At 39.3% G+C, this 22,058-nt stretch overlaps 1 long non-coding RNA gene across 1 annotated transcript in view; it reads left to right on the top strand.

The window, feature by feature from the left end:
- Nucleotides 1-4,791: 4,791 nt before the first annotated feature.
- Nucleotides 4,792-22,058, top strand: part of LOC120316235 — a 99,551-nt gene continuing 82,284 nt past the window's right edge. The window contains exon 1 of the long non-coding RNA XR_005558894.1: nt 4,792-4,908. This is a non-coding gene — a long non-coding RNA (uncharacterized LOC120316235). The remainder of the gene's footprint in view (nt 4,909-22,058) is intronic.

Here is a 22,058-nt window from a genome sequence, read left to right as displayed (position 1 = left end):
GTGCGTATAGTCCAGGCCATGGTTTTCCCAGTTGCAATGGATGGCTGTGAAAGTTGGACCATAAGAAAGGCTGAGCGCCAAAGAATTGAGGCCTTTGAACTATGGTGCTGGAGAAGACTCCTGCGAGTCCCTTGGACTGCAAGGCGTTCAAACCGGTCAGTCCTAGAAGAGATCAACCCCGACTGCTCTTTAGAAGGCCAGATCCTGAAGTTGAAACTCAAATACTTTGGCCACCTAATGAGAAGGAAGGACTCACTGGAGAAGGGCCTAATGCTGGGAAAGATTGAGGGCAATAGAAGAACAGAACAACAGAGAATGAGATGGCTGGATGGAGTCACTGAAGCAGTAGGTGTGAACTTAAATGGACTCCAGAAGATGGTAGAGGACAGGAAGACCTGGAAGAATGTTGTCCATGGGGTCACGATGGGTCGGACACGACTTCGCAATTAACAACAACAACAACAACACCTTGAGAGAGAAACTACTCTCAGAAACAGAGTAGATCTACTCATTGCACTTACAAATAGGCAGTGAAAATAAGATGACAGTCCTTGAGCTGGAAAGCGTTGCTTGAAAGGGGTTGCTTCCAAGTACAGGCACTACTTGACTTACAACAGTTCATTTAGTGACCCATTCAAAGTTACAACAGCACTGAAAAAAAAGGACTTGTGACTATTTTTCACAGTTACAGCCTTTGAAGCATCCCCCATGATCATGTGATCAAAATTCAGATGCTTGGCAACTGGTCTGTATTTATGACCATTGTATATCCCAAGGTTATGGGATCCCCTTTTGCGACCTTCTAACAAGCAAAGTCAATGGGGAAGCCAGCCATTTGTCAACCAGGTTACTAACGTATCAACGGCAGTGATTCACTTAACAACTGTGGCAAGAAAAGTTGTAAAATGGGGCAAAACTCACTGAACAAATGTTTCACTCAATAACAGAAATTTGGGGCTCAATTGTGGTCGTACGTCGAGGACTGGCTTAGCACCATGAGTTAAAGCAGTGGTTCTCAACCCCAAATTTCTGTTGTTAAGTGAAACATTAAGTGCATTTTGCCCCATTTTATGACCTTTAGTGCCACGGTTGTTAAGTGAATCACTGCAGTTGTTAAGTTAGAAACATGGATGTTAAGTGAATCTGGCTTCCCCACTAACCGTGCTTGTCAGAAAGTCACAAAAGGGGATCACATGATCCCAGGACACTCCAACCATCATAAATACAAGTCAGTTGCCAAGCATCTGAATTTTGACCAGGTGACCATAAGTGTAAGTGTGAAAAACGGTCATAACTCTGTATGGTCATTAAATGAACTGTTGTGAGTTGGGGACTATCTATATCAGCGGTTCTCAACCTATGGGTCGGGACCCCATTTGGGGTCGAACGACCATTTCACGGGGGTCGCCAAACAACGCAGTCCGCCATTTTTCCCCCCTTTTCCTTAGCTGTGCTACTCCCTTTTATTCTGTTGGCTTTTGAAAGCCAATAGAATAGACTCTCTTGAATAGAGTCTAATTCTATTGGCTTTCAAAAGCCAATAGGAATTATCCAGGCTGTCTCTGCCCTGCTGAGCCCGCCAAAAGTCCCATTCTGCAAATGGTGCTGCACCAGTTGAGTAGTCCTCGACTTACGACCGGTTGAGTAGTCCTCGACTTACAACCGGTTGGGGGGTCACGGCATTAAAAAGGTTGAGAACCACTGAGCTAAGGAGTGGCTCCTGACATGACTCTGGGATGAAATTTTGGTTTCTTTGGGGAGCCGTGCTCACCATGTCCTCCCTGACCCCAATAATTTCTCAGTCTGCAAAGTGCTTTGCTGAAATTAAGATGGGCCGGCACTTATGAATATAAATGATGGTCCAATGTGGAATTGAAGTTGCTTCTGCTCCGTGAGATTCTTTTAAGTTGCACACAGCCTAACCTGGCTGATAACGTTCTGCTGTTCTTATTGGAATTCATTATGCACCATTGCTGGAGGATTATCGGCACCGAGGGAACGAGTACGCACTAGATACATTACTGAATCTCCCTAAGGGGTACAGCTGCTACCTTCAGCTCATCAGGGATGGCTTAAAAAGATAGCAAAGGACTCTGTTGTGTAACAAAACTCCTACGATCACCACCTCCTCCTTCTCTGCAAGGAGGTTCGTCATCACTGACTCCGCATTTCTGAACTTAATGATGATACCCCAAGGGAAATCAGCACCATGACTGATGGGGGGAACCTGGATGAGAAGGGGAAGGAAAGAAATACCCAGATCGTTCATTGCTATTCCCCCATTGCACATGTATGTCCTTCATGACTCAAGGCTGCGTACTTAATGGTTCAGTATCAGAATTCATTGGCCTGATTATCTATGCCAGGCAAATTAAGTAAGGGTTTGTTGTTGTTTGCAGGGACCTGTTTGTTTTTACCTCAGGAAACCAAAACCGTAGGAGTGAACTGTTTTGTTTTGCCGATTTGTTGATTGTTTTGAAAGGTTTGGGGGACTTTTAAGAGTCAAAAAAGAGCAGCTTAAAAACTTATGGAAGTCTGAGGCACCTATTTTAGCCATAGCAATAGCACTTAGACATATATACAGCTTCATAGTGCTTTACAGCTCTTTCTAAGCAGTTTACAAAGTCAGCCTCTTGCCCCCAACAATCTGGGTCCTCGTTTTACCGACCTCGGAAGGATGGAAGGCTGAGTCAACCTTGAGCCGGTCAGGATCAAACTCCTGGCAGTGGGCAGAGTTAGCCTGCAATACTGCATTCTACCACTGTGCTACCACGGCTCCTTTTGTTCCTTAAATCCCTCCAAACTGAGAAAATGTATTTTATTTTTTGGGGTTTGATCTCCCCAAGAAGTGAAAAGGCCCTCAACTCTCTTTTCCAAAGGTACAAATGTTAGACAGGGCTATAAATGAAAGGTTGGTCCTATACATATAATAGCAATAGCATGTAGACTTATAAACTACTTTCCAGTGTTTACAACCCTCTTTAAGCAATTTACAGAGTCAGCAAATTGCCCCCCACAATCTTGGTCCTCATTTTACTGACCTCGGAAGGGTGGAAGGCCGGTGAGACTCGAATGGCCCAGCTGCAGGCAGCTTTCATAGACTAAACTTTGCTGTCTCTGCACATCTTTTCACGTATGTGGTTTTCAAAACCCGAATCTTGGCAAGGCCTTCCTAGAGAAGTCTCCTCACCTGCAGATTTACTACAAAACAGCTCCTTCTCTCGTGAGAGCTGCTGTTTTGTTATGTGCAATTAGCCCCATACATGCGATGCTAGATGGGAGCAGTTCAGCTGCCATCTAGGGATTATGGCCTCTTCTCCAGGAGGCGGTTGGAGAAGGCAACTGGGGATGGAGCCCTAAGCAGTGCGATCCTCGGAAGACTCTGGGATCACCTCAGGAGCCCCATTCCCGATGGGAGGATTGAGGGCTGCAGCTGCATTGCTACGATTCGAAGAGGTAAACAGAAAAAGCTGATTCCATTTTAAAAAGCATGCGGGGAAAAAATTTGCCGCAAAAAAATTGCTGAGAACTCCAAATTATTTTTACTGATTGGATGATAACTGTGAAGTGCTACGTGCTGGAGTTCTCCCAAAATAATAATAGCAGTATTCGCAGTCTTTACCCCAGCAACCCTCCCAATAACTGTAAGATAGATCAGGACTATCTTATTCAAAGCCTTGTCACTTTGAAATGCATAAGATCAAAGTCCCAGGAATATATCATGCCAGCCTCAAGCAGGCTAATTCACGCATGAAGTCTGATTGTTACTAGCTATATTTCAAGCCCATTTTCCCCCCATATTAAGTTCTCCCCTTTCCCCTGCACTCATAGTTTTACAATTTTTTAAAATAAAGTAAGCTATGCAGACAGAGCTAAATTGTTCCTTGATTCTCCTAGGATTTTAAATAAGTATATAAAACTGGATTTTTCCTCACCTGTTCTGTCACCTTAACCATTGTACCCTACTGCTTCCCATATGCAAAGATGACAACACAATAATGTGTTAAGCATATAAACATCCTTTTCTCTTCTTCTTTCTTGAACAAGGCAGAATAATCAAAGTATTTATATTCCAACAGAAGGAATGGTCCTGGTCTTCTTTTGGGGGCCCAATATTAATGCTAATATTGTTTACTTGGAATTTTACCTCCTCTTTAATAAGATCATATATGGCATTCTAGATAGAGCTTGGAAGAGCCATAGAAATGTAATACATAAATAAACCAAGAAGCACGTTTTTTATTCTACAGCAAAAATGAAATGGTATCTGGTTGAAAGACTGAACCATCTCAAGATACAGCTGTGCTGGAGATGACCTGCATGTTTGAAGGGTTAGAAAAATAGGGTCTTTGGAAAAAGAGTTCAGCCTGACTTCACTTACCTACCGTGTTTCCCCGAAAATAAGACTGTGTCTTATATTAATTTTTGCTCCAAAAGACGCATTAGGGCTTATTTCCGGTTAGAGCTTATATTCAGGGAAATATGATTCTAAATGCATCTGTCTGTCTAACCATCTTGTGGGGCTTATTTTTGGGATGGGGCTTATATTACAAGCATCCTGAAAAAATCATGCTAGGGCTTATTTTCCGATTGGGTCTTATTTTTGGGGAAACACAGTAGCATTCTTGAGCAGAAGAATGTACAGATAATCCTTGACTTACAACCACAATTGAGCCCTATTTATTTATTTATTTTGCTAAGTGACACAGTTGTTAAATGAGTTTTGTAACAGTTGTTAAATGAATGACTGCAATTAACTGAATCTGGCTTACCCGATGTTTTTGCTTGTCAGAACGTCGCAAAAGGGCAACACATGACATCGGGAGGCTGCGACTGTCATAAATATGAGTCAGCTACTGAGCGTCTGAATTTTGATCACATGGGAACCGTGGGGATGCTGCAATGGTTGTAAGTATGAAAAACGGTCATAAGCCACTTTTTCAGTGCCATTGTAACTTTGAAGAGTCACTAAACAAACTGTTGGAAGTCCAGGACTACCTACAGTATATTGGTTTTCTAGTACACTCAAGTACACTCACCTCTTTCCTCTCCCATGAAATGGTATTGTGTTGGTCTTGAAAGTGGTATGAAGTGGCTCCAAGCCATGGTGTGTCCTTTGTGTGTTGTTGATGATGATGATAATAACCTTTAAGGTCTTTTTTTTTACTGTGGGCACAACGGCACACATTAAAAATGAAATTTAGTTGCTTGCTCACAAAGTGTACACATACATAACACACATTTAAACATACCCTATACAACATATGTATAGACCTACACCCTTACATATCAGTAACATATAAATATTAATCACTGTCCATCTTGAATACACAATGGAAGGAGGCAGCTTTAGAGTTCACAAGGTTAATACTGTATGGCACGTGAAGAGGATTGGCAAAGAACAATCCATTTACTGCATCTTTCTTGATATGGCTCAAAGGGTATATCTTTCCAATGTCTAGTAGATTTTGTCCTAACATGGTCACCACAAGCCAAATGCTAATAAGATTCATTTAATTTCAGTTGCTGGCCATTGAAACATTTACTCTTAGGAGCAGAGTCTTTCCAGAACCCAACAACAACATGTCAGTGCAGAATTATTATTTATTGTATGACATACTCATTTTACAAAAAAATCACAGATCTTGGGTTGGCTTTAGCAAAAGGAATAATTGGTAAACGCTTCCAGGTTTGGTAAGATAACAAGCATCTGCTTCCAGCAACTTTTAGCAGTATGGACTTTTAAGTGAGGTTTAAATGTAAAGAAGGAAACCGAAACACATATTGCAGGATTTCAACACACATCAATTGAAGTAATAATAACTGTTGATTCTAAATAATACATTTGATTGACTTGAGTCCTAGAGGAGACAGTGCCATTCTTATACAGTAATTGGACTATTTAGGGACACAAAGTTATATTCACAAGAGGAAAAAATATATATCAAGAATACTCCATGGGGAAAAATATTATATTCTATTAGTTTCCCTTTATTGCTGGATTTTGTAAGTTTCTAAAAGCTGCTTTGCATGGAGAAGTTCTGCCATTATAGTGTTTATCAAGTTTGTTTGCCTGAAGCATGGGCTTTGTAGGTTAAGGTCACCTGATTTGGAATGGATTAAGGGCAACGTTTAGCGTCTGAATAACTATGCTCCAAAAACTAATGAGTATGGTCAGGGCAATAACTGCAGTCAATTAAATTTACATTTAGAGTTAATAAATTTCAGTATAGTCATGATTACATTCTAGTTGTACACTTAACAATTTTCTCTTCCTATTAACTCCAAAACTACAAGTTGGTAACAACTTTTGACAGTTCTGAGAACCACACCTACGGCTTTGAGTAGGACTACATATGATCCCCTGGTACAGCATATGTCCCGGTAGAGGTAGGAGAGATAGTGAAGGTTACATGAAAGTTGTTGACATAAATCTCACCCTTGGGAAAGGAGTTAGCTGTAAGAAAGAGATCCGTCGCAACTTTGCATGCCAAAAGAGAGAATATAAACTTTGGGAAACTTTCAAGATACTATTATTATACCCTACAACAAGAGAGAGAACTTCATAGTTCAATGGTATCTGATTTCCTGACCTGGCCCACACTGATGGGTTGACAGTCCAACTGCATTAGATCCGTGTTTCCAAATACATTATTAAAATTCATACTTTATACTGGAACAGTGCTTTTCAACCATGGCAACTTTATGATATGTGGACTTCAACTTCCGGAAGGCAGCCTGGGGTATTCTAGGAGTTGAAGTCCAGACATCATAAAGTTGCCAAGGTTGAAAAACACTGTGCTAGACTTAAGTTGAAAAGTATAAACAGCTCTCAAGTGCAGAACCATGGACAACACATTAGGACCTATCCATTTACAAAGTCTTCTTAAAGGAAAGAGTGAGAATAAAGCCCTAAAGAACACAGACATCACAGGTGAACCCCCCAAAAAACACACTGCTTTTGTGGGTTTCTCCAAAACTGATGTTCCACTATCAAAATGGCTGTTTCACCTACCATAGTGGATGCCCTCCCATCCTAGGCGAAGCGTCTAACAATATCTCCACTATCTCAATTTTCCTTTTCTGTTCCACAATCTCTCTTTTCTCTCTCTTTCTCCTTTAGTAATGGAGAAAGTACCATGATAGTTGTAAAGCATAGATAAACTAAGCAACCTATGCTTTCATATGACAGTATTACTTACTGAATAAAAAAATCGATGTATATTTATTTCCTTTCAAGCAAGCACTGAGTATGCAGTTATTTCTGCAAACCTATCTTATCTCATTCCCCCCCCCCTCTTGAAATGTTCTTCAGAATTGTCCATGAGCCAGGAAACTGGAGCTAATGATGAAAGCAGTCACTGTGATGCTTTCCATCCTTTTTGTATCTGTATTGTGTTCTTGCAAATATCTATCAAAGGGGTGGAGCTTGTGTCACATAGCAGGATGCTGCTTTCATCATTATGACTGAAGATTCTGATTTTTGTGAGTGCCTTTTGATGCTCTTTAGTATTGTCTAAAGTTACCTGCAGGCATATTGCTCAGTTTTGACAATCTGAGCACTTGATGCTACTTTATATTGTATATAGACAAAGACATTGTCAGAACAATTACTGCTCTTTCATGCTTGAGTCCTGCATGAGTTTGAGTGGCTCCTTCTTCTGGACCTGATAACCATCTCTTCCAAGATTTGGCCCAAATCCTCTTGAGCATCCTTCTTCCTTGTAACCACTAGTGATCATAGGAAGAAATTACATTGCAAATGTAATGTGAGATGCATTCCCTAATAGAGATCTTTAAACCTGAGTATTGTTTTGAATCTGACAAATCTACCTTGAGAAATCTGGTATTCTAATAGAGAGCATCAAACACAGTCAAGAATTTTCTTTCCTTGGTTTGGCTTTCTGCTAGGTAAAATTTTGTTTACAGAATAATATGTTCAATCAAATAGGATAAATAAAAAGTACAAAATGTTCAAAATCCAATTTTGGAAAGTGTGCTGTACCCAAACTGGGATATATTAAAATTGATGCACAGGTGGAAATGAGTCTTGAGATAATGCAAACATTAAAGGAAAGAAAAAGAATGCTTATTCCTCTTTTATATACCTTTTATATTTATCTACAATTCTTGCAAAAGCACAAGCTTCAGTAGCTTGTGTATTGTTTCCTATTTTTTTCATCACAACAATTCTGTGAATTAGGTAATCAGACAAAGTCAGGATTATTTTAGTGACTTTGTAGAGGCACTTGCAAGGGACCTCTGTATGTTCTTATTTTATGCTTTTTATTGGGAAACCTTACTGGACTTTATTGGGGAATCTTATTGGACTATTTTCAATTAGCTCTTTTGTTATGGGTAAGGGGAAGATCTTGGATGGATAGAAGGTTCTAAACAATTTATTTAACAATGTAAGATTGTAAACAGTTCCACCAGCACTGGTGACCAGGCAAACCATTTCTATATAAACAGACACCAAATCTCACACCCTTCCAGCACTGATGATATTACCTAGTTAGGTAATGAAACGTCTGCAAGAAAACAACCAAGCTCAGAGAGCACCAAAGACCCCACAGATTCAGCAATTTAGCTATGAAAGAAAGTCAACTGCTTCCTGAAATGTAGACTTGACATTTTGTCTAATTGAAGCTCATAGAAAATTCTTATAAGAACATAATGAACCTCAGAGCATGGGGATCTGTGTATTGGGGAGTGAATAAGAGGGATATATGTATATTAATATTTCCCTCTTTGGTACTATTCAGAGAAAAATCTCTCAAGATCAGCTTTTAGGTAGTTTACTTGTGCTGCTGCTGCTATTATCCATTCAGTCATGTCCAACTCTTGGCGATTCTATCCATGTCTTCCGATCTTGTACTTCTTCTTTGAGTTGTTCTGTGCTCTGGCTGGTGTCAGCTGCCGTGTTCTTTGGCAGCCTGGTTTCCTTTTACCGCTAACTCTTCCAAACATTATTGCTTTCTCCAGTGAATTTCCCTGCATGACATGACCAAAATAAGTGAGACACACATCCAGAGAATATGCAAGAGCCTTCTCCAGCACCAAAACTCAAATACGTTGATTTTATTCCTCTCTTGCTTTTTTAAAGTCCAACTTTCACAACCATAGGGAAGCATAATAGAATGGGGACTTAAGCTACACTGCTTATCTCTTTGGGGACTGTCTTCCTCCCCGCTATTCTGGGTGTAACAGAAAAATAGGATTTTCACAGCCTGTGACCTGATTTGCCAAGAAAGGCAGATGATGATGGTGAAGATAATAATGGTGATAATAATGTACCCTTCTATCTACATGCTAATCAGGCACCTTTTACTCAGAAACCAAAGGTGTTAAATCCCTATTTCAATGAAATTTGGGTATTAGGAATATTTGACTATATGGCAGGGCTTATTCACTCACTACAAGCTCTTTCTCCTTTTTTTTTTTTCAAATTGTCATTGGAAAGACAAAGTCACCAAAGCAAAGATCTTTTTCTCATTCATTCTCATTAATCAGTGTGCAATGTATATAGCTAAGAAAAAAATTCTTGTAATGTGATAATAATAGAATAGAATAGGATAGGATAGAATAGAATAGAATAGAATAGAATAGAATAATGACTTTATTGTCACTTTGAATATACACTAATTGGCATACATTAAAATGAAATTTCATTGCATACAGATAGATAGGCTAAGTAGTTCTATATAGATTCTAACATTCTTTTATCTCCTTTCCCTTGTGACTCTTCTATCATGTACTTGATGGAAAAGCACAAGTTGGGGTAATCCCCTTGACAGAAGTTCTGCTAGATGGTCTTCTCCTATATCTTGAAAAAGAGAGAGAGAGGAATTTTTTGGTAGAAAAGGACACAGCTAATGGAAAAGGTGTTCTGTTAATAACTTCAGGGAAAGAGAATTCAATTAACTTAAAGGTGAGATACTGTAAATTGCCGATTTGCACTGGAAAATGTCTCATAATATAATGAAACCAACTTAAATGGCACTCTCCTGTTAGGTTCTGTGGTTCTGAGTGGGAACATTTCTGATGGAAAAGGAAATGAGAACTTTCCATGTAGGGCAAGGGAGGAAGATATGTTCAAAGTTTAGACTAGTCTTTTCAGGCAAAGTTAATGGGAAGCATCACAAAGAGCAAGGTGTCTAAGAATAAGTTCATGTACTTAAAAAAAAGTATCATGGCCCCTTACAGAACAGAAAGATAGGGCATATAGCAGGAAGCCCAAAGTAGGTGCAGATTCTCTATTTTGGTAAGAGAGCTGAGATCTTGAGTGAAGAATCAAGGCAGAAGATGTGAGGGTACTGTTCAAAGCAGAACATTTATGCTTCAGAGGTATACAAGAAGTTTTTAATAGGAGAACAAATTGAGCACAGAGAATTAAACATTTTTAACGTGGGCAAATAAAATCAAATTCAACTGGCCAGTAATCCCTACATGAAGAACCAGAAATAGCTAAAGATTCTCTCATTGCTGCCAACAGTACCATTGTAGTGTCAGCTTCTGAGAAAACTATGATTTCCTTTTCATCCTGAAATGGAAATAAGCACTTGCTCAAGGATGGTTTGTGGGAATTCCAGAATCTCATCCAGAAAAGTAAACTTGCTAAACTGAGCAAAATATACTGACAACAACAATCCAAGTTGTTAGTCAAGCCAGCTTGCGTTAACATCTGGTGATTGCATCATCTGTGAGAAACGATAAAATATGTGATGTTCCTCATCTTTCCTGAAGATTCCATCTTTTTTGTAGGATAGATGTGCACCAGCAGAAAATCCAGGTCTACATGGAAACTCCCAAAGCTTTGGCTTCATACCCCAAAGACTCCCAAAAGTTATTATGAAACAATGAGAAAAATATATAAAACTGCAAATGGAATGAAATAAATGATTACCATGTTTCATTCTTGGCTCTGTCAATTACCGTTGAGGGTCCCTACCCCATCCCACCCCATCCAGCCTTATCATTAAAGACTAACAATAGCACTGGGTCCAGAAAATGTTGTAGAGAAAAGATGCATAAGGGGTTGCACAAAATTCAATCTTAGGATTTAACATTTTTTTGCCTAATAAAACCTGAAAGGCAAATTTGATCCCACTTGGAAGACATAGCCAAGGAATTGTGGAAGTTGTTCAGAGAAGTTTGCTAAAAGATCCCATGTAATGAAAGCTATGATTTTCATTTCATTTTACTGTTTGCAACAGTTGTGCAATTGGTACTGTCTAGATACGTCTACTCTTGAAATGCTCAGAATTCTCTTACCAAGCACTAATTTGTAATGATGGACACTGCAGAGTCCCACTTAGAAGGAGGACATTTAATTGAGGAAAACTGATCCAAAGTGTAAGAAAAATTGGCCCCATTACTTCTGGCAGAGAAGGCATGATGCGAGTACTTTTGGTTAGGACCTACTTTGAGTAACTCCACTTTGAGTAGCTCCCAGGAGATGTTCCTCCTCTGCAGTGGCAGCCGCCATATGGAGTCGCATCCTTCTCCTTGAAATTAGATTTACTCCATTCCTCTTAATCTTCCTGAAGACCTGGTTACTCTGCCAGATCTGGGATTCCCAGGTAACCAGAGATTTATCTTGATGACTCTGTTGCCCAAGGGACACTTTTATACTCCTTTCCCCTTTTCCAGTTTTTGTTTTTATGATGTTTATTATTGTTACTTTTTAGATGTTTATATTTATGTTGGCTGTTTTATCTCTTGTTGTGTACCACCCAGAGTTACCTTTGGGGAGATGGATGGCTATATAAATTTGATAAATATCTTGGTGGCCTAGATCAAGATTTCATCAAATCTGGTTGTTTCTTTGAAGTTCACAAGGAATAAAAAGCCTGTAATGGTTTTCTAGCAGGTGCATTCAGTATCTATCTTCTATTAAGGCCATTTAGGAGATCTTGGGCTCAGTACTAGATAATGCAATTGGTATGCAAAGTCCCAGATTCATTCCTTAAGATCTTCAGTTACAGTTGAGAACACAATCAAAACCTGGACAATTGCTGCTTGTCAGTGTTAGCAACATTGGGCTAGATCAATGATGGCAAACCTTTAAGAGACTGAGTGCCCAAACTGCAACCCAAAACTCACTTATGCATCGTCAGGTGCTGGGTGGATGTGGCCCATTGGCTGGGTGTGGCCCATTGGGTGGGCATGGCCAATTGAGTAGGCATGGCTACAGTGGTAATGGCAGACTGGGTGGGACTAAAAAGTTCAATCAATCAATTCCAACTTTGCAAGATCCTTTTTTTCCCACGAGAAGTTGAAATTGACTGATTGAACCTTTTTTTTTTTTTTGCACATGGCGGTGGAGGCCTAAAGTGAAAAGGTTTTATAAAACCCAGTTGAAGGTCTAGGACTGGGGCGACAGCACGTGTGCCCACAGAGAGGGCTCTGAGTGCCGCCTGTGGCACCCGTGCCACAGGTTCGCCACCACTGGGCTAGCTGGATCAACATTATGGTCTGATTCCATGGTATATCCTGCCTTGGAGGCCATATCATACCTTCATTATGCATCTTCCTTTTCCATGTTGTCCTAGCACATGAACCTACCCATGCCTTTGTGGAAGGTTCAGAAGAAGAAAAAAAAAATCAGGCCTCATTTATTGTTAACCAAACTTTTTTGCCCCAAAAGTTTGCCTCTGAGTGCAGACAAATGAAAGATACAACTCTAGGCAGCCCATTTGCACAAAAGACCAATCAAGAGCAATTCAGTCAGCTCTGTGGTCACCGTCTTTTCTCTCCCCATCCATGCTAATTTAACCATAATTTCCCACCCTTCGTTTCTTTAAAGCAGTTGCCCTCCCTCGGCTTCTAGATTCAAGGTTAATTCAGAGCTATTTCCCCTGCCACAATTCTCTGCCAAAGGCAGCTGGAAGCAGTGTTTAACAGAACTGTGTTACTGACTAAGTAAGAGCTCTTTTGTGACGGGAGAAGGAAAAGTGCTTTGCAGAGGGAGAATGTATGTTCGCAGGGGTTAAATAGAACTAAGGTAAAAGTCAGGGCACCCTGCAGAGGCCAGAGACTAACTTTCCATTTGCAGTAATCCGTCTCAGAGAAATAATGGGAGAATTGTCACAATTGGTTTTTTAAAAATTAAAATTCTTATTTGGCAAAGGTTATACTCATAGGTGCATGAAAATTTTGCTAGCCCTGATTTGTTCCGTCCTGGAAAACTGTAGTTAGCGTAATACCATCTGGGATTTTATCAACTGATCCATACATTAACTGGGTCTACCCTGTATGCTGAATCACAAGCTAGCCAGACAACTCCATTTAACCAAGAATATGGAACAAACCCAGACCAAGGGGCTGACTGATGATTTCATGTACAATGCTAACCCAGAAAATTAGGCCCAGTGAGTAAGTGGTGGTTCGGTTAACCTTGGATTAGTGAGTAAGCTGTGGTTCGGTTAACCTTAGATTGAATTATGTGAAGATAGCCAATATCTTGCAAAGCTGAGCCATCTTTGGCATTTTGTGTCCTTCCCTTCCCAGACGAGACCAAGAATAGAATTGCAACAATATAAAGTTGAAATAAATCAAAGTATGCCAAATCCCAATCAAAGTACACCAAGTATGCCAACTCCCAATATAATCTTTGATTCTGACCTTTGCTCTTCTCTTCTCAATGAGATCACTCTGTTTAATCATTCCTCTGTCTGAAGTTATTCTTGAAAACAACAGACGAAGAGACTTAAGACTGACATTAGTATAATGTATGTACATGATCTATAGATCCCATCACATCTGCCTTCATATGTAATGGAAGATGGAAAGAAGTCTGGACTTCTAGTGCAAGTAGGCCCCCGGTCAGGTCCTTTGTGCTGTTTATTTAATTCTTTAGGATGCTGTGACTTTCTTAAGTTTTCAAAAACTTAAGCTTTCAGAAAAATACATGCAAATATAATACATACTCACCCAACGTCCTGGGTATAAAGTCCACAATATGGTTTCAAATTGTGCAAAAATGTTGATGATCTCTACATTGCGATTAACCATGGTTTAGTGGTTTAATGAAATAACACAATGATTTGAGTTCAAATAACACAAAAAATACTTTACAAACCTAATAGTTGAGCATATTAAACCAGACAAATAAACCTATGGTATATTATTATTGGGTATGATAAAATGGTTGAATAATACTATAGATATCTTTCCTTCCTTCCTATTCATGGTGGATGCCAGTGTATTCCTTCCTTCCTTCCTTCCTTCCTTCCTTCCTTCCTTCCTTCCTTCCTTCCTTCCTTCCTTCCTTCCTTCCTTCCTTCCTTCTTTCCTTCCTTCCTCCTTCCCTCCCTCCCTCCCTCCTTCCTTCCTTCCTTCCTTTGTTAAAAACAGATTCCTTCCATTTATTTTGGAAGCTTATTTTCCATTGCTGCAACAAAGAAACATTCATATCAGCAAACAGATGGTGGCTAAGGCATATAGCATAAAATATATTTATCAAAGCAAACAGCTGTAGCCCATTCTGTTTCTAAGTTTTCTATTAAAAGTTCTTTGCAGCCAGAGGCATAGTTGGGGCAAATAGCTTTCTGGGTCTCATGGATCTTTCTCTTTCTTTCTTTCTTTCTTTCTTTCTTTCTTTCTTTCTTTCTTTCTTTCTCTTTCTTTCTTTCTTTCTTTCTTTCTTTTCCTTCCTTCCTTCCTTCCTTCCTTCCTTCCTTACTTCCTTCCTTCCTTCCTTCCTTCCTTCTTTTGTTCCTTCCTTTGTAGGATGATTTTTGATTACTAAGGCTTACACTCTTTCCTCCCTCCCTCCTTCTCTCCCATTCATGAGTCAGTGACTTAAGAAGGAACCTAGCTCCATTTATGGTGCTGAAACTATATGGAAAAGCACAATGTTAACTTCCAGACCTCTGGCAGGCTGTCAGAAATCAGAGATCAGATTACAGCAAATACAGTATGTTCCCCTGCCCTCTTGCTTAGCATTTTGTCAGTTCAGAACAGGCATTTCCAAAACAATTCAATACTGTACATACGTTGATGAAGAATGTTTCAGAGCTGAGGTGACTAATGTAAACAAAAATAAAAAGAATTCTTAGATCCTGGCATCAATTTTATGTGCCCCCAAAGAGATGGAAATATGGTGTTTGCCTCTCTTTCCAATAGACAGGTTTTCTCTTATGGCCAGGAAAAGGAAAAACAAAGGAAGTCTGTATAAATTATAGGAAATAATAACAGAAAGTGTCTTCAGATGAGTCAGATTATGTCCCCATTGCAAACTGCTCAGTGCTACTTGCTGATGGCTTTTTCAGATATTAGCCAAAAAGGTTCTACCAGCTGGCAGCATCCATAGTCTTTCCACTGTTCCAACCATACAATTGATATCAAAAAAACCAATCAAGGCTTACTTGCATGATGTTGTAAAATGGGGTCTTTTTATGTGAACCTGCAAATTCCAAAAATTGGAATCCAAGGATCTAAAAAAGATTCTTATTAAGGAGCTGACTAGTCCTATGGCTCTTTAGAAATTAATGGACAACAACTTGACCATATTACCAAGAGTTCTGCCAGCTGAAATTCAAAGGCTGCACTTTAATTCATCCATTCTCAATGCTTTACCATGGTATGCTAAGACTGGAGGAGGCCAAGCAAATTATGAGTATAATCTAACACACTGAATACATTAATTTCTCTTTTGGAGTAGGGGTAGTCCAGCATTCCCCCAAATGAGTGGGCTTTTGTCTAAGGATTGAATAGAGTCAGGGCAAAATTAAACAGAAAAACTATTCAATAAAATTAACATTAGAATACCCCAGGTATTTTTTTTTTTTGGAAAATATAATTTGATTTCAACATCTGATTTCACATATAACTTAGGGAGAACACTGTCAAAGTTTCAAGGCTACCCCAAAGCTTGAGGGCACCATATAAAACTGTTGTTGCAAATGGAGACTTTTGATTTAAACAGCTATCTTTATTCTCCGATTTCACTGTGTGCATAGACACCATATCGTGACTTATGTTTCACTTCTAAAAATCGGATGGCATTATATTTTGACTTTTGGTTTTACAAAACTCAGCTTTCTATATTGTCTGTGCCTACCACTATTCCTTCCCTTATAACATTCATCCTAATGAGCTGCAGCTACAATATTCACCTCCTGGTTGAGAGCCATGTCTAAGAGAACAGAATTTTAATCTGGATTGTTTGAAGTACCTATAAAAGTTTAAATTATGTGCAGATTTAAAATGCAAGCTTCTCCTGCTCTCTCAAACAAGTCCATATACTCTTTCTATCTCTCCCCCCCCCGCTCTCTCTCTGTGTGTGTGTATACACACACACACACACACACACACACACACACACATGCTGTATATAAATAATCATGATGGATCACAAGCAACATATGCACCAAATAAAAAATTCCTAGCAGATGAAGTTTCTAATTGAATACATTCTCCTTAGCTGGATCTTGTACATTTCATTCTCCCAAATTCAAGCTTCTATTTTCAGATCAGAAAGTAGCATCAGGATGAGAAGGTTACTCTAAAATGCACTTAGTGGAATAAGGAAACCATCTGCCATCAGAGGTATTAAGAGTCTGTCTCCAACCTTTCTGAAAAACAAAACTGCTATGGAGATTTAGCTTTTCTTTTCCGCGATGCATGTTAGTAGTAATTGGAAGTTGGCAATTGATTTTTATAACCTGAAACATGAAAAGCTGTTGGCTGTATAAAACAGACTGAAGGATCATCAGACATCGCAAGTTGTTTGGGGTAAGACTGTCAGTCATAGATACCTCTGAAGAGTGTTCAAGGATGAATCTGATTTTTTTTTTTTTTTTTTTTTTTTGCACCAAGACACTCTTCAAAGTGAGCAAAAACTGCATAAGCTTGAATGAGAATTTCTGGTAAGCAAAATATGCGACCCACCTTTTTTTCCCTATTTCTTTGCCTTTCCTTGGAAAATATGAGATATGCATAACACATGATAATGATACCTTTGTACTCACTGGAGGATGTGAGGGTTTGGGGTTTTTTTTGGCAATTCTGTAATGAGAGCTCAAGAAATGATGAGTTCTCAAAAGTACAATAAGATCAAATCATATGCTTTGCATTATTTGTAGAATTGAGATTAAATCTTGAGCTGTTTAACTTTGGTAGCTATCATAATCTACCAATAGTTTCCAGATTTAGCTACACCACAGAAGAACGTTTATTCAAAGGGGTATAGGAATCTTTTTACTAAGTTAGATCACTGATGGCCCTAATCTACTAATGTAGGCAATGCCCAGTAGGCTCTCTCTAGTGCAGGGGTCTTCAAACTTGGCAACTTTAAGACTTGTGGACTTCAACTTCTAGGGCTGGCTGAGGAATTCTGGGAGTTGAAGTCCACAAGTCTTAAAGTTTCCAAGTTTGAAGACCCCTGCTCTGGTGTTTCTGACAGAGGTTTTTCTTACTTTCATTGGAAGAGTAAGAATGAATGCCACAGCATATGCTCTACCCATTCTTCATAACGTTCCCTTGAAAAGAAAATTCAGATGCTAAATGTTGATAGGACTCCTGTAATGCTACACTGGGAAACCAAAGGCATTTATCTCTATGAATGATGATTATGAATAATAAAAGTTGAATGGGGTTAAAAGAATTGTACCGTAGAATCAAAGGTTTGTTGTGAGGATGAGAACCATAGAAAATCTCCTAAATTTGTCTTGTCCAGTCTACAAGAGTGTATGAGAAGTTCTTTCCCATTCTAGAAGCTGGGTCGTCAGCCCTGTCCATGGTATTTCACATTAATAGAATGCTGTTGGTTCTAATTGCCCAAAGACTTCCAAAAGGCAAGATATACATATCTCTTAATTTTTAAAAAAATGTGGAGAGCAGGAACTGCTTCCAGGTCTGCTGTTATAATATGGGCAGAAGCCCAACGCTCATCAGATGCATAAGAAAGTAAACCTCGGAGCAATGAATCTTGCCCACAGTATGCTTAAAAGGAATATTAACAATTCATGTCCACAGAAGACCCAGCTGAACTGCATTGCTGCCTGCTAATAAAGAATAATGGTCGATAAAATCATTCTCACAGACAAATAGGTGGAAGGATAGGAAAGTCAATACAAAGCAATTAGCAGAATGACTGGGTGACCCAGTCAACATGCTTCATGCCTTTCTTCCTAACATTTGGATCCAGAAGTCCAATACTATGGGCCCCTTCAAAGAATCCTTAGATTTATAGCTGATGGAATAGATCTCTAGAATATGTCCTCTGCTCACCTCAAGGTCTAGGCCAGTGGTGGCGAACCTATGGCACGGGTGCCAGAGGCAACACTCAGAGCCCTCTCTGTAGGCACGTGCACCATCGCCCCAGTCCTAGGCCTTCAGCTGGGTTTTATAAAACCCTTTCACTTTAGGTCTCTGCCGCCTTGTGCAAAAAAAAAAAAAAAAAAAAGGTTCATTCAATCAATCAGTCAATTTCAACTTCTTGCGGGGAAAAAAAAGATCTTGCAAAGTTGGAATTGACTGATTGAACTTTTTAGTCTCACCCAGTCTGCCATTATCACCGCAGCCATGCCCACCCAATGGGCCACACCCACCCAATTGACCACACCCAGCCAATGGGCTACACCCAGCCAATGGGCCACACCCACCTGGCACTTGACAATTCATTAGTGGGTTTTGGGTTGCAGTTTGGGCACTCGGTCTCTAAAAGGTTGGCCATCACTGGTCTAGGCCAGAATCTCAGCTTCCCACCTAGCTTTTCTATGTAGTAAAGCTACTATAGCAATTATACCCTGCATATGGAGAATGCAGTTTGGCTTTCCAGGAAGGAGAAACTGCATTTCAGAGAACCAAGAGACAGCAAAGTTTACATAGTTTCATTGGGAGGAAGAGGGACAAGGTAGCGCCTCCCTAGAAGTTCTCAGAGTAAATACTTGCTTTAGTTCGACAAGTTTTCTGTCTATTGGTGAGGAACAATAGAGGAAACACCTCAGAAGGAATTCCACATATTGGTTCTTGGGGCACCTTCCAAGACAAAATATGTCCAGGCTCCAAATACTGTGTTTGTGACTATTGGTTCCTCCTGCTTCAGTTCTGCAACAATGTCTTATTTAACATGCCAGGTGGCAATTCTCAAAAACTGCAGCAAATCGATTTCTGTTGCATTGCTCAGTGCAACAAAACCAAGGATTTCCCCCCCCCCAAACATCTGGCAAGTCACATTGTGTGACTGTTGAGCTCCCTTGTTTAGGATTGCTGTTTTCAGTCTGTCAGAGAGATCTGACCCTGTGAAAAATACCTTGACTCTTCTAAATCTGACATTTTTCAAGATTTCTCTGTCCCATCATTAGCCATATTTCATTTTGAAATGGTATTGCCGAACCTTATTGCTATGCTGTGGCTATTTGTGGCTTTAAAGGGGAGATATTCTGCAGGTATGCATTACAGAGACAACCTGCTGGTTTCTAGAATTAAATTTATAGTCACTGTTCTCTAGCCGGAAAATACGATATTTGTGCTCCTGTCGATTGAGACACCTCAGTCATCTAGGCTTGGGTGGGGATTGTTTTTTCCAGCAATTAGGAATCTCTGGACTTGTTTGTTATGTGCTATCTTTATTCAGATTTGCCTGTAACATCAGAATGGGTCAGCACACCATATTCATTAATATGAGAAATATACTTTAAAATTCATCCACAGTTTGACAGTTTGGCCCATAGCCTGTGCGGTTTTTTAAAATTAAAATACTACAGCTGTGATCATTATCTCACATGTTCTCATATTAAAATAGAGAATGTTTAATGCTCTGATGCCTGGGTTATTCCAAGAAGTGTTACCCAATTCAGGAAAAGCATAGTGAATAATTGGAGTTTAAATCTATTATTTCATATCTGCATTCATTTATGTTCAGCAAATGAACTGTGAATAATATCACTTCTGCCAGAGCTGAAACTTCAAAGAATTGTCCAAACAGTATGAAGAGAGTTTCCATAATTCTTCATCTTTCCTATCTCAAATATTTTGTCTTATGATGATAGCAAAGTATGAACTAAAAGCACATGATACAGAGATATTGCTAAAACTAAACATAATTGTGTCTGGTCAGGGCCTGCAGGAAGCATCATTTGTTGATGGATGGTATGCCAGCTTCAATTTTAGCATTGAGGAAAGTTATACATCCATAAATAATAAATAAATGACCAAAATCTGGTAGCAGAAAAGAAAAGGAGAACAAGACATATTATTTTTCTAAATATACAGATTGCCTTTCAGCCACAAGAGACCGCAGTATGATATATAGAATATTGTTCCAAATGCCATATAAAAGCAGCAATAATATTGCAGATATGAAGCATAAAATCTATTCAACTGGTTAAAAAAAAAGAGCAAGCAAACAGAATCATTTAGCACTAGTGAAGGGGGAGAAACATTTTAATTTGGCATCCAGCTGGTAATATTGTTATTGCCAATCATATTGCAATACAGGAGGACATTACAAATCTTGGGCACCAAAGAAGGCCTGCTGTTTGTGTAGACTTTGTATCATCTAGCTAAGAATGGTAAGTTCTGCAGAGTCTGAAGCCTCCAAACCATTTTCAAGGACAAACTGAGTTATAATGTAAGCCACATCGAGTCTGGTTGGTTTCAGGTAGTCAGATAAATTTCAGAAATCAATCAAACAAGCAAACAAACACAATCCGTCTTAGATTGTTGGAGAGTGTAGATCATTGTGCTAAAGCTATTTCTACCCAGGAAAGAAAGCTGCCAAACCACCAAATGTTGGTTTTGAGATCTTTTGCACTTCTAGGGAGAATATTGGATTAAGAAGCATCCCCAAGTGGTAGATAAGTGGTATGCATTACAATGAGATCAATCTCCTTCCAAAACACCAATTTATTAAATCCTGTAACCATTTACGCATAGCATCTAAGGCTTATCGTAATTCTGCTTCCGTGTATTAGTTCTCATTCATCCCGATAGTCAGTCCAGATAAATCTTCAATAATTCCAGTATCTTCAGGGCCTCTGCTACTGATATCAATTATATAGGACCTCACCCCAAATCCTGCAATGACTTCATGTAACAAACTGATCACTATGGGCTTTTTAGAGTTTCATATATTCTTCAAAGGAATCAAATGGTACAAACCCGAACAACACTTTGCAAGAGCAATGGAGGTGTAAAAATGGCAATCTTTTGCTGCCCTCACTGCCCCAATGAGATTTATATCTTGTTCATTTAACTGTTATCTCTTTTCCCTCTTCTTCATTGTCTACAATTGCCGAACAAAGGCAATTACTGGGTATTGCAACACAGGAAAGAGCATTTAGAGTTATGTCAATAGTTATTTCCATCCCACCATTCTACAATAAATCTAGAGCTCTGCCGCAAGGGCTAGTAATGTCTCTAAGGGCAGACCAACCAATGAGGTTGCTGCTCCAGCAGAGAGGAACAAGGACTGTTCCAATACATTTCATCCAGAAATGTACTGACGACAGCAGATGGTGACCCAACAATCTCCTCCTTCACAACTCAATTCAAACCTGCCTCTCATTCACAATGGATCCTGCAACCTTCCCTAGGTTCTTGACTGCCCCAACTCTACTCTGTAAGAATGGCTGGACAGCAGAAACCTTACTATCATTTTGAGAGCATGACACTACTGTCTGTCCTAAGCTATAGTAACAGGGACTAGATGCACACTTTCACTAAGCAAAAATGGGTCCATTACATTATCAGAAATGGTTAAACAAAAGCCTAAAAAGGGAGAGATGTAACCTTTCTAAGATGTATGCAAATTAAAATATGCAGTAGATATTATTGTAATAGCAGTCATTGGTTGATTAAATGTGTTAAGGGGATAAGGATGGGGAGAGGATATTCCAAAAACAATAGTCTCCTGAGTTGAAAAGAGCTATGTTCTTTGACTAAAGTTGTTATTAATGTACTACTTTCTCTAGGAATTTCCTGCTGACCTTGTTTTCTAGAGCTATTCTTGTCTCCTAGTGGTCTAATCAACATTCCTAGTCTTAAATGTTTCTTTGGTTGTGCTGAAAGTTTTATTTCCCTGTGAAAGTGGATTGGGGAATATGTAA

Source organism: Crotalus tigris, unplaced genomic scaffold (genome assembly GCF_016545835.1).
Source record: "Crotalus tigris isolate CLP2741 ecotype Arizona unplaced genomic scaffold, ASM1654583v1 scf7180000019302.1197242, whole genome shotgun sequence".
NCBI lineage: Eukaryota > Metazoa > Chordata > Lepidosauria > Squamata > Viperidae > Crotalus > Crotalus tigris.
The sequence above is the reverse complement of the archived record's forward strand: the minus strand, read 5'-3'. Positions and strand labels throughout refer to the sequence as shown.